Source organism: Bos grunniens, chromosome 21 (assembly GCF_055505025.1).
Source record: "Bos grunniens cultivar Pamir isolate PY7600 chromosome 21, Bosgru_T2T1.0, whole genome shotgun sequence".
NCBI lineage: Eukaryota > Metazoa > Chordata > Mammalia > Artiodactyla > Bovidae > Bos > Bos grunniens.
Window position 1 is genome coordinate 46,490,069 of NC_141185.1, and position 12,786 is coordinate 46,502,854.

Below are 12,786 nucleotides of genomic sequence, written 5' to 3' on the forward strand. Positions count from 1 at the left end.
TTCTGGTGTCCTGAGAGCACCAGTGAGGATGGGGTCATGGAAGACGGAAGAGGAGCTGGTGGCAGACTGGCAGCTACTCAGAGAGCTTGGTGACTGGAAGGGCTCGGTGACCTTTACAGCAGCGTCAATCGGCCAATTGCCAGGCGGATGAGGCAGGCAGAGGACATGGCTGAGCTGAGTGGGGCAGGCTCGAGGACTCAGATGAGGCGCCACAAGGACAGGTGAGTTTGGGCTCCTTGGAGATGGTCAGAGAAAGGACTGAAGCTGGAAGGGGCCTGAGAGACGGAGACCCAGAGGCCCAGGCCCCTCAGTGAGGTGGGGAGGTGGGTTTGGTGGCAGAAGGGACCGGGCCAGGCAGGAGGACCAGCGCGAAGGGTCGCCTGGATCCTGAGGATGCTGACCTCTGGAGGATCCTCAGCGGAAGTAACAGTAAACAACCACACACTCACGGGTGAGCCTAGCACCACAGTGGAAGGACGAGCGGAATGTGGTTGACGTGCCGACAGGTCAAGACCGTCAAGCCCCTGCAGAGGATGGGAGACGGGATAAAATGGCCAGCGGAGTTGTACAGTCCAGCCTTTACATCAGAGTCCATGGGGGGCGCCGGGGCTGCACGTGGCCTCTTGGCCCCATCCCAGGGGCTCGTCCTCCGCCAGGCGCTCACATGGTCCTCCGCCCTCCTCTCTCAGGGTCACCCAGCAGGGGCTGCCAGAGTATCCACGTCCCCCTGACCTCCTGTGTCTTTTCCCTGGCCCCCTCAGACCCCTCATCCTTTTACTCCCGCCCTTCTTCTCCTGAGTTGGCTGTCAGACCTCGGCTGCATCCAGACCCTCCATCTACCCGCTTCTCACCAGCCCAGGCCAGATGAAGAGGGAAGCGGGAGGGAGACAAGCTTCCTTCTGGACACATTAGAGCTCCCAGGTTTGCCAGGCACCATGCTCAGGAGTTTCCCCCATCACCAGAGTTCCTGTGTTGACCTGGTGTGCACAGTTGTGGAAACTTCCTGGCTTTTTAAACAAGTCTCTGTTTAGGACCTAAACCAGGGATTTTCCACCGAGGATGGTTTAGGCCCCCAGAAGACATTGGGCAATGTCTGGAAGTGCTCCTGGCCTCTCATGGGTAGAGGCCGGGCCTCTGCTGAACACCCTCCATCTCCCGGCACAGCCCTTGCCTCAGAGAAGCATCTGCACCGATGGGGCAGGAGGGGACAGTGAGCCAGGAGTCTCTTCCATCCTTTTTTGTTTGTTTTTTAAATTTTATTGGAGTGTAGACACTTTTTGTTTCCCAGGTTGTGCTAGTGGTAAAGAACTTTCCTGCCAATGCAGGAGACCTGAGAGACTCAGGTTCGATCCCAGGGTAGGGAAGATCTTCTGGAGGAGAGCATGACAACCCACTCCAGTATTCTTGCCTGGAGAATCCCATGAACAGAGGAGCCTGGTGGGCTATAGTCCATGGGGCCGCAAAGAGTCGGACACGACTGAGTGACTGAGCACACACACATATCCCCTCATGTAGAGGCAAGGAATCCAAGTGTAGGGAGCAGGGCAAGCTGGACTCCCAAAACCCCCAAAGGAACAAAGTGTAAGCTGGAGACCTAAGAGAGTCATCTGCAGGACACTTCAGATGCCTTATCCCAAGGCAATGTGAAAACCACAAAATTCCCATCAACATGGAAAAAAAAAATCTCATTGGCACAGCCAAGTCCTGTGTCCACCCCCCAGCTCAACTCCCAGGCATTCTGGTGACACGCCTGTCTGCAGCCCCTCTGGCCGACCTCAGTCCGACTTTGCTGGGGCCAGGAGCCAGAGAAAGTGCCTTGTCTCTTAAGTGGGTGACTTTGCAAAGGTCGACCTCACCACCGCCCCACCTAGAATTTGCCTGGGGGCAGCACCTTCCTTCAGAAGAGGGTGGCAAGATTTCCCGGGAGGGTTTGGCAAGTTTGGAAAAAGAAAATACTTTCCATCTGGCTCATCTCTCTGCTCCTCTGACTTGCATGATGCTTCTCCTGGGGTTGCGGGGAGCACTGTGGGTCTCTCCCCCCCAGGGATCTGGGCTGTGTGGCGATTCCTCCCTGGACTTGCAAGGCTGTCCAGGAATGGATGAGAAGGAAGAAGGACCGAGGATGCCGGTGTGTAAATGGAAGACATCTGGTTCCACGCTGGTCAGCATATGGTCTGAATTAAGACAACTGAGATGGTTTTCAAAACATGCTGCTCTGGGCAAGAACTTCATTTGGCTCTAGGAAAACCAAGTGTAGAAGATATTTTGGAGCCCAGTGGGGGAAATCTGAACAAGGCCCGAGTGTGAGATGATAGTAAGAAACTGCTGATCATCCTATTATGGATCAACCCAATCCATATTTGGGTTATGCAGGGAAGTGTCCTTCTCTTTTAAAATTCATTTACTTACTTTTAAATGAAACAAAGGTGAATATTTTTAAAGACGAAAGGTACAATTCACAAAGAAGATAGACGTCATAAACCACTAGACCCCTAACAACAGACACAAAAATACATAAGTAAAGCAAAGATGAAAATTGAAGTCTTGACAGAAAATTGTCATGATAGCTGTAATTTGCTTTATTTTTCTAAATATCATTTTGTTCCTGTTGTCCTGTCATAAACTTGTCTAGGGAGCTGCACCTCACAGCATGTGGGATCTTAGCTTCTCGACCAAGTTTCGAACCCATGCCCCCTGCAGCGGAAGAGGGGAGTCTTAAACACTGGACCGCCACGGAAGTGCCCGTAATTTACTTGAAAATATTTCTTCTCCAATGGATATTATACTGTCCTTCTCACTTTTCTCATCTGCTGAAAATTTCATAAGGAGAAGTAAATGCAAAACCGAAGTGAAAGGTCTCTCAGTCGTGTCTGACTCTTTGTAACTCCATGGACTGTAGCCCGCCAGGCTCCTCTGTCCAGGGGGTCCTCCAGGCAAGAATACTGGAGTGGGTAGCCATTCCTTTCTCCAAAAGACCCTGCAAATTTACTTCTGACTGGGGGTGAAGGAAAAGCTGGCGTGATGTGGGAACAGGCCTGCTTCTCCCAGGAGGGCAGGATCTGCCCCGCTTCTGACCCGTCTCCCCCACCTTCTGTGCGGACATAGCTCCGGATGACCTCTGTCCCTTCTTCCAAAAGTGAAAATGGAGTTGTTGCCACATGTTCACTCGTTCAGCTGTGTGTCTAGTCATCCAGCAAAGGTTGACGGAGGGTGTGTCATTTGCCAGTGTCTGTGTTGGGTGCTGGGCACACAGTGATGGGAGAAAATAAACATGGTCCCCGCCCGCAGGGAACTTAACCGTCTTGTGGGGGAGGCAGGTGTTAATCCAAGACAGAGGCAGAACTGGGGTGGATGAACCTAGAGACTGCCGTACAGAGTGAAGTAAGTCAGAATGAGAAAAAGCAGTATTGTATATTACTGCATATATATGCAATCTAGAAAAACGGTACCAATAAACCTATTTGCAGGGCAGGAATAGAAAGATGTAGAAAACAGACTTGTGGACACAGAGACAGGGGAAGGAGAGGGCGGGACAAATTGAGAGAGTAGCATTGAGACATATACATTAGCATATATAAAATAGAGTGGGAAGCTGCTGTATAGCACAGGGAGCTCAGCCTGGTGCTCTGTGAAGACCTAGGGAGGTGGGATGGGGGTTGGGGGGGGGAGGTCCAAGAAGGAGGGGACAAACGTGTACTCATAGCTGATTCACTTTGTTGTACAGCAGAAACGAACACAACATTGTAAAGCAGCTATGCTCCAATTAAAAATAAATTTTAAAAAAAGATAGAGGCAAAATTACAAATCAATAAAATGACAAGTGTTGTCATAAAGGAAAGCATGGAGAAGAAGATGACCGAGCCAGGAGGCTGAGTTTGGAGGGAGGACAGTGGGGGTGTGCAAAGGTCCTGAGGCTGGTGACAGCCTGCCAGCCCTGAACCCTGAGAACACTGGTGTGGCTGCTGTGAAGGCAGACACAGAGGCAGGGGTGCCCACCCTCCCCGTGGGCTACTTCTCCCTGGGTATGGACATTAACTCGAAGCCTGTGTTCTTATTGCAGTTGAAATCTGGTTTTTCTCCCTGGCCAACTGTTCTCAGTACTGCAGAGCCTTCTGACACACCCTCCACCTGACCCCTGCTAAATTGTGGATTCTGTAACCTTTATGGTGGGTCCCTCCCTCCATTTTTGGCTTTTCCCTCAGCTTAACATCCAGCCCTACCACATCTTGTGAGCTGGGCTGCAGCAGGGAGCCCATGACGCACGTGTCTGCTCCACTGTGTCTCCTCCTCTGTCTTCCTTCTGTGGTGCAATGGAGAGGAGAGATCAGGATTTCCAAGTCTTCCTCTTACACAATACCTCCTCTGTCCCCAGGTCCTGAAGCCTGTGACTGCTGGGCTGTCTTCTCTATGCTCCAGAAGAATCTCTATGACCTGAGTATACTGGGTTTGACATTAGACACGACCACAGATAAAATAAATATTGGTTGGACTTCCCTGGCGGTCCAGTGGTTAAGATTCTGTGCTCCCAATGCAGGGGGCACCGGTTTGATCCCTGGTGAGGGGAACTAAGACCCACATGCTGCAGCCTAAATATAGTCCAGAAGAAACCCTCTCAGATAGGGGAGTAATAGTAATAAGAGATGCTATTAATCAAATGTGCTGATATAGTAAGGATATTATTGGGGGGATCTTAAACTTCTATATATTTTTATAATATAAATATAATAATATATAATACATATATATTTTAAAATATAAAGCACATGGCTTTATAGGCACATATTTATAGTATACATAATATAGTTTGTATATTCATATTTATAAATATATTAATATGCTTATATTTTATAAATATAATAGAAGTTTATAGAACTACTTCCTCTTTAACCTAAGAGTCATGCTGGGCTCACCTCACCTAGGTCTGCGCCTCTAGAGTTTTCAGTTTGGTGACACAGCTCATTCTCCCTAAATCTTCAGTCCCTAGTGACAGAGCCTGGGAGGGTCTCAGGCGCTTCTGCAGCCTCGTGTGTCGCCCTGCTCCTGAGGTCACCTGTGCAGACCCTGCCTGGTGGAGCCCGGCTCTCGGTTGCCCCCTGGTGGAGCCCTGTTGTACTGCCCTGCCTGCCCCTGGTTGATTTACCAGGCGGGATTCGCGGTCCAACCCTTTGACCCTGTAAGAAAAAAAAGAGAGGGAGGGGAAAGCCCCACACGAGCTGGGCCTTATCATATAAAATGAAGACACTCCGAGGTGTTTTCATCTGTCATCTGTTGAAGGGGTGAAAATAAAGAATAAGGGAAAGTGAATATTTATTCATTGCCTGTTGCATGCCAAGCCCTTACAAAACAGTGTATTTTGTTTCAGGACAGACTTGTGAGGCAGGTAATAGCGCTGATGGAGCAGGGGAACGAGACTTTAAGTGCGTGAGCAGCAGTGCTGGGATGCTCAGTCTGCTGCTGCCACTAAAATATAGGGGGGGTTTGTTGTTGTTTATGTGGCTAAGTAGTGTCTGACTCTTTGCAACCCCATGGACTGAAGCCCACCCGGCCCTTCTAGTCCTAGAATTCTCCAGGATAGAATACTGGAGTGGGTAGCCATTCCCTTCTCCAGGGGATCTTGCCGAGCCAGGGATCAAACCCGTGTCTCTTGCACTGGCAGGTGGATTTTTTACCACCAAGCCACTAGGAAAACCCGAAATATAGATCAGGTAAAGAGATGACTGAAGGAAATAGAAAATTCCTGCTTCGTTTCCAGAAGAAATCAGGATGGGGATGTCAGAAAGCCCCTTGCAGTTCCCAGAGTTCACAGCAGGGGCACAGGGAGACAGCTGTCCTCCAGTTCAGAAAAGGATGGTATGTTCTAGCTAGGAACCTCCTGGCTCCACCTGCTCAATATCTGGACATCAACATGGGGCACCCCTAAGAGCAGCTATAGCCAGGTGAGTGAGCATCTGGCTTGGGAGCAAACAGTCTTCTGGGAAAGGATACAACTCGGAACATAGCTGTGCCCATCTGTCTGGGTCCTAGTGCCTGGGTTACCCCACCTAGGGCTTTAGGAGGACCATATCCTGTCCCTCGTCCAGCCCAGTCAGCTGACCAATGCCACACTCCACCCCTCCCCAATCCTTTGGGGGAAGCTGCTCCTAGGTGGGGCTGGGTCATATAGATAAGAGCACAGTGGCTCGCATATCTGAAGACGCTTGTCTTTCTCCTGCCCAAAGAGTGCAAAGCCGAGACCCAGACAGCACATCCTTGCCCCTCATTACAGAATGCTGTTCCAATAGCACAGTGAACCAGCCTTCTGATCACAGAAGAAACGCTGTGAATGTGGTTTTAATTTCTGATGGGTTCTGCTGTGTTGCTTCCCCAAAGTGTATATCCATCCATGGTGTCACCAGCTCTGTGGGTACACTTTTTACTAGTGCCTGATCTGCAGTGGAACAGAATAATAGTTTTTTAAAAGTGTTAACTAATTTAGTAGGTGTAAATGGCACTCAGACAGTCACTGAATTGAATTTGTACAGTGATTACAGTCTTGGCGTTTAGCTGTCTATTTTCTAGTGAGAATTGGATTTAATTAGGCAAATCTGGATTTAAATTCCAACTGTGCCTTTTTACCAGCTATGAGAACCAGGATAACTTACTTATCCTCTCAGTACTTCAGTTTCAACATCTGTGAAAAATGAAAATCACAATGTTTCAGAGCTCAAATGCCAGTTGTGAGGATTCAATGAGATAAAATACATAAAACACTTTGTATAGTTCCCAGCACATATTAAGTGCTCAATAAATGCTCACCAGTTGTGCTAGAATATAAGACTACTTCTTTCTTAAGCTCAAGTTGTTTTTTTAATGTTTTTACAAAAAATTAATCCATTTGATTTTATTTTCTTGGGCTCCAAAATCACTGCGGACAGTGACAGCAGCCACGAAATTAAAAGACACTTGCTCCTTGAAAGAAAAGCGATGGCAAGCTTAAATAGCATATTAAAAAGCAGAGACATCACTTAACTGACAAAGGTCCCTATAGTCAAAGTTATGTTTTTTCCAGTAGTCATGTATGGGTGTGAAAGTTGGACCATAAAGAAGGCTGAGCACTGAAGAACTGAGGCTTTTGAACTGTGGTATTGGAGGAGACTCTTGAGAGTCCCTTGGACTGCAAGGAGATCCAACCAGTCCATCCTAAAGGAGATCAGTCCTGAAAATTCATTGGAAGGACTGATGCTGAAGCTGAAGCCACCTGATATGAAGAACTGACTGACTGGAAAAGATCCTGATGCTGGGAAAGATTGGGGGCAGGAGGAGAAGGGACAATAGAAGATGAGATGGTTGGATGGAATCACTGTCAATGGACATGAGTTTGAGGAAACTCCAGGAGATAGTGAAGGACAGGCAAACCAGGTGTGCTGCAGTCCGTGGAGTCACAAACAGTCAGACATGGCTTAGTGACTGAACAACAACAATAATACGTTTGAAATCATGATCACTTCTAATGCAAATATACTTTGCAGATAATTTTCTCCCTTTAATTTTAGTTTGGTTATATTTCACTTTTAATAGACTAGTTTCTCTGTTGTCGATTCCATTCTTTGCTGTTTTCTTTGATGACTTGAAAGCTGAGAAAACATTCCTCCACGAGCCTGATACATCGCTATTTTATATTCTTTGCTTTGAAAGATAAAATGATATAAGCAAGAAATTGGTGGACAGGGCTGGGAAATACGATTAGCTGGTTTTCCCAGCCACGTCATGGGGGCCTCAGCTGGCAGGTTTCTCTCTGGAGTTATGAACATTCTTAGAATATTCTGAGAAACTTTGAGTGACCAAATTCCATGAGATGTCTGAAAATTAATCACTGGACATACTGACCAGCTAATGATGAAAGATTCACTCACCAAATATTTATTAATAACCCACTCCATTATGCAAAGTCCCAGGCTTGTCATGGGTCCTGGGGGGCAATTCTGATATGGATGCTATACTCTAGGATTTCACAGAAGGGAAAGAAGCCATGTGCTGGAGATTCTCTCTTTGCCACCCCACCCCCGGCCCACTCTCTAACCTTCTCCACCTGCTCTGGGCCCCCTGGAGGCTGACCTCTATGGGCTGGATCAACACTTTGCCTTGTCTCTGTTTTCTTATTGGGTTCAGCCAGTGGGATTCCCTGGTGGCTCAGACAGTAAAGAATCTGCCTGCAATGTGGGAGACAGGGTTCAATCCCTGGTCAAGAAGATCCCCTGGATAAAGGAATGGCAACACACTCCAGTATTCTTGCCTGGGAAATCCCATGGACAGAGGAACCTGGTGGGCTACGGTCCATAGGATCGAAAAGTCAGACTCAGCTGAGCGAACTTTCAGCCAGTGGGTGGCACTAGTGGGACAGCAGAGGGCGCTGGAGAGAAAGGTGGGGCATTTATTCCCCAGATGCCCTGCCTGCCAGGCTGCTCTCTAGCCATGTCTGTGCTCCTCTTCCCAAGCCCGGGGCTCCTCTCAGGTGACCCTCCCCCGACTCCAGGAACCATCCCCCCACCTTGTCCTTCACAGTGGTCATGGCTTCCAGCAATGGCCAGCCTTAGGGTGCCTCAGCATACTTGTTAGTTTCCCTTAAACCTGACAGTGTCTATCTAAATAGTCCCTTTGACTAAATAAACTCTCTCCAGGGGACTTCCTGGTGGTCCAGTGGTTAAGACTTCGCCTTCCACTGCAAGTTCGATCCCTGGTGGCATTTGAGCTGGACTGTGAGGACAGAACTTGGGTGGGTCAAGGGACCCATCCAAGAAAGCATGAGCATTCTGGACAGAAGCAGAGGCTGGGGGCCAGGACAAGAGGCAAAGAGGAGTTGGTGGAGGGTGGAGGTTCTCTGAGTGTGGGCCCAGCCCAGCTGCAGCAGCAGTCTCATCTAGAATAGATGCAAACCCTGCAGCCCACTATCCAGACCGACTGAATCAAAACCTCTAACCCCAGTAACCACAGTTTTAACAAGTCCTCCAGGAGATTCTGGTGCAGAATCACCAGGGTAAGGACTTTAGTCCAGAGACTGGAGAGAGATGAGGACACAAAAATGAAAAGACGAGTGTGTACTAAATCACTTCAGTCGTGTCTTACTCTCTGCGACCCCATGAGACTGTAGCTGCCAGGCTCCTCTGTCCATGGGATTCTCCAGGCAAGAATACTGGAGTGGGTTGCCAAGTCCTCCTCCAGGGGATCCTTCCGACTCAGGGATCAAACGTGCATCTCTTAGATCTTGTGCACTGGCAATCGGGTTCTTTACAACTAGCACCACCTAGAAAGTCTGGAAAGATAAGTAAGTGAGCCCTAAGTGTGCAGGGCTTAAACAGTTGTCAGAGTTTGGACTGTGGGTGATGAGTGCTGTGAACAGTGTGTGTGCGTGTGTGTGTGTGCGTGTGTGCACTTGTGGCATGAACAAAGCTGCTTCTAAGGAGTGATTGAGTTCTGTATTACGTGTCTGAATTTTTGTGTGTGCAATAAATGTTTGAATTAAGCCTTCTTAGAAAATAAAATAAAATAAGCTTCTAAGAATGAGTGGATGGACTTCCCTGGTGGTCCAGTGGTTAAGAATCCTCCTTCCAATGCAGGGGGCAGGAGTTCCATCCCTGGTCAGGGAACTAAGATCCTCCACACCTCCGGGCAATTAAACCCTCATGCCACAACTACAGAGAAGCGGAATCGCTGCGACAAAGATCCCGTGTGCCAGAACTAAGACCTCAGGCAGCCAAATAATTTAAAATAAATAAATACTGAAAAACAAAAAAGAATGAGATTGGAGGTAGAGAGGCCGTTAAGAAGGTGACTGATCACCAGGGAGAGGAAGCCTCAAACAGGGCTTTTCTACCTCAGTATGATGGGCATTTGGGGCCAGGTGACTTGGTTGTGGGGTGTCTGTCCTGTGCATTGAAGGATGTCTAGCACCATCCACGTTTCTATCTCCACTAGAGGCCGTTAGATCATTCAGTTGTGCCGACCAGAAATGTCCCAGATATCATCAAATGTCTCCTGGATGGTGAAGCTGCCCCAGTTAGGAACCCCTGGCCTAGGTGTATCAGTAGGACGGAACACGCTGTAGGGAACAGCAGTGGGGTAACACGCTGTAAGGTCAGCCACATCTGGCCGCTGGCTGGAGCACAAAGCCTGCCGTGGCGACAGCGGTCAAACTGAGAATCTAACTGAAAGCTGCTCATTAGAAATTAAATATTGATCTGTTTGGGCAAACTGCTTTCAGGAATTTTCCCCAGCAGTTTGTTCAGGTAACACTGTTCCTAAATACAGGCTCTTGGGGGAGCTCTAAAAACAGTGAGTGCGGACTCCCCTGGTGGTCCAGTGGCTAAGACTCCACGCTGCCAATGCAGGCCGCACGGATTCGATTCCTGATCAGGGAACTAGATCCCACATGCCACAGCTGAAAGATCCTGCCTGCCGCAACAAAGACCCTGAACAGCCATATAAGTAAATATTTAAGAAACAAACAAAAAGCAAGTCAGTGAGTGAACTGGACAAGGGCAGGCTGCTTCGGTGGGAAGTGATCACTTAAAACAGACCCCACCTTCTGCCTGCTCTCTCCGCCTTTCTCACCATCTGGTTTCAACCACTTCCCCTAATATCTTTTCAGTGTAGTCCTAACAATCTCCATTTTATCTTAAATAGCAATCACTAAACAGATGCCCCTTTTGGAAAATGAGCCCCCTGCTTCTCCCCTCCATCAACATCACCTCCTTTGGAGGCTGTGGGGGCCGCAGGACCACAGCCTGTTGCTGAGACTTGCCTGACCGCCAGGTCCCATGCTAGATGGGAAGAAGAGGGAAAAGTCATATACTATTGCTTTTGAGGAGTCCAGTGTTCCAGAAAAATCCACATCTTGAGGGATACAAATTCTTTTTTTAAAAAATATAAATTTATTTATTTTAATTAGAGGTTAATTACTTTACAATATTGTATTGGTTTTGCCATACATCAACATGAATCTGCCACGGGTGTACATGTGTTCCCCATCCTGAACCCCCCTCCCACCTCCCAAGAATTCTTAAACTTGACCCTGACTCAACATCACCTGTGCTTGCATGCTAAGTCACTTCAGTTGTGCAAGCCCATGAACTGTAGCCCACCAGGCTCCTCTATCCATGGGATTCTCCAGTCAAGAATACTGGAGTAGGTTGCCATTTCCTCCCCCGGGGAATCTTCTCAACCCAGGGATCCAACCCACATCTCTTATGTCTCCTGCATTTACCACTAGCGTCACCTAGGAAGCCTCACAATCTCCTGTAGGACTTGCTAAACACAGAGTTCTGGGACCCACAGTCAGAGCTGCTGAGTTAGTGGGTCAGGGGCCAGGGGATCTGTGTTTCTAATATGTCCCCCAGGGGCCATCCCCGCTCCCTGAGAACCTCCTGGCTTAGACTCATGAAGTTAAGAACAGCCATGTGACACCCTAAGCAAAGTTTAGGATCTGGCCCAGGACACCCAATCCAACTCTGCCCTTCATGTGCTGCAAAGTCTTGGGAGAGGTTTCAGGGTTCCCATTGATTAAATGATGGGTATAGCGACAGGCTGGTCTTCCCAGGTGGCTCAGTGGTAAAGAATCCACCTGCCAATGCAGGAGACTCGGGTTTCAGTCTTCAGGTCAGAAAGATCCCCTGGAGAAGAAAATGGCAGCCCACTCCAGTATTCTTGCCTAGGAAATCCCATGGACAGAGCCTGGCGGGCTACAGTCCATGGGGTTGTAAAGAGTCAGACATGACTTGGCGACTAAATAACAGCAGTGTCCTTTCATGCCAGACTCTCTGTGCTGACGCTTCTGATAAATTCTTGAGGTGGGGTATGAGTCACGCTCTAAAAATCTTAGGATTGAAGCTCCAGTCCGCTACTGTTGCAGTCTGGTAAAACAGGAGAACTTCACTGATCTCATGGCCACAGGTGACATTCAGAAGAGCTAAAGGATGCGTCAGAGCTTCAGAGTGCACAGTGAAGGAGCACTGGGAGCCCAGATCAAAAATGCCCCTGGTGGATGAGCTGTGATTTGGTTTATCACTGAGTAAAGGTTGTTGTTTGATCTCCCTGACCCCAATTCCTCCCACTCCAACATATATGTCTGAGAAAGGACATGGAAGAGAGTTAAGAGGTTTCGAGGAGGTAATTGCTGCTGATACTCCTGCAAAAGGGGCAGAGGAGGAAGTGGGGACCACCATCAGCTTCTGGGGGTTTATCTGAGGAGTATTGACTGGGGCCGCCTGGGCCGAGGGCCAGCTGTGGGCTCAGCAGTCGTCTCGGCTGAAGGCTTTTCTCCTGGCCCCTTTGGTGTGCCTGGGACTAGAGGAGAACTCTGTTATTTCCTTTCTTTGCCATCAAAATACAGGATTGTGGCCGGATAATTAGAAACTTTGTTGTTTTTCTTTTCCCTCCGCTGGACCACAGGATGGCTGTGCATCAGCCAGATTGCTCTCTTTCTGAGCGTGGATCGCTCCCAAGTTCTGAAATGTTACATATTTGTCTTTGCCATGATACCATTTGCGGTGGTGAGGGTGCAGCTCTCTTTGAAGGTCTCACATGATTTTCTTGAAATTTCCATCGTGAGGCTGGAAAGAATTCCACCCTCCCTACCAACAACTGCATAGCTGGGGTCTGACAAGTAGTGAGTTAGTGGAGCCACCATAGGAAACCTGGCTTCTGAGGGGAACCAGCAACTAGGAGCTTCTACGGAGGCACTTAGCACCTGGCAAGCAGGCCAGATGATAAGAGGCTAAGCGGATGGAGGTCCTTTTGAACACCCTTGGGCAT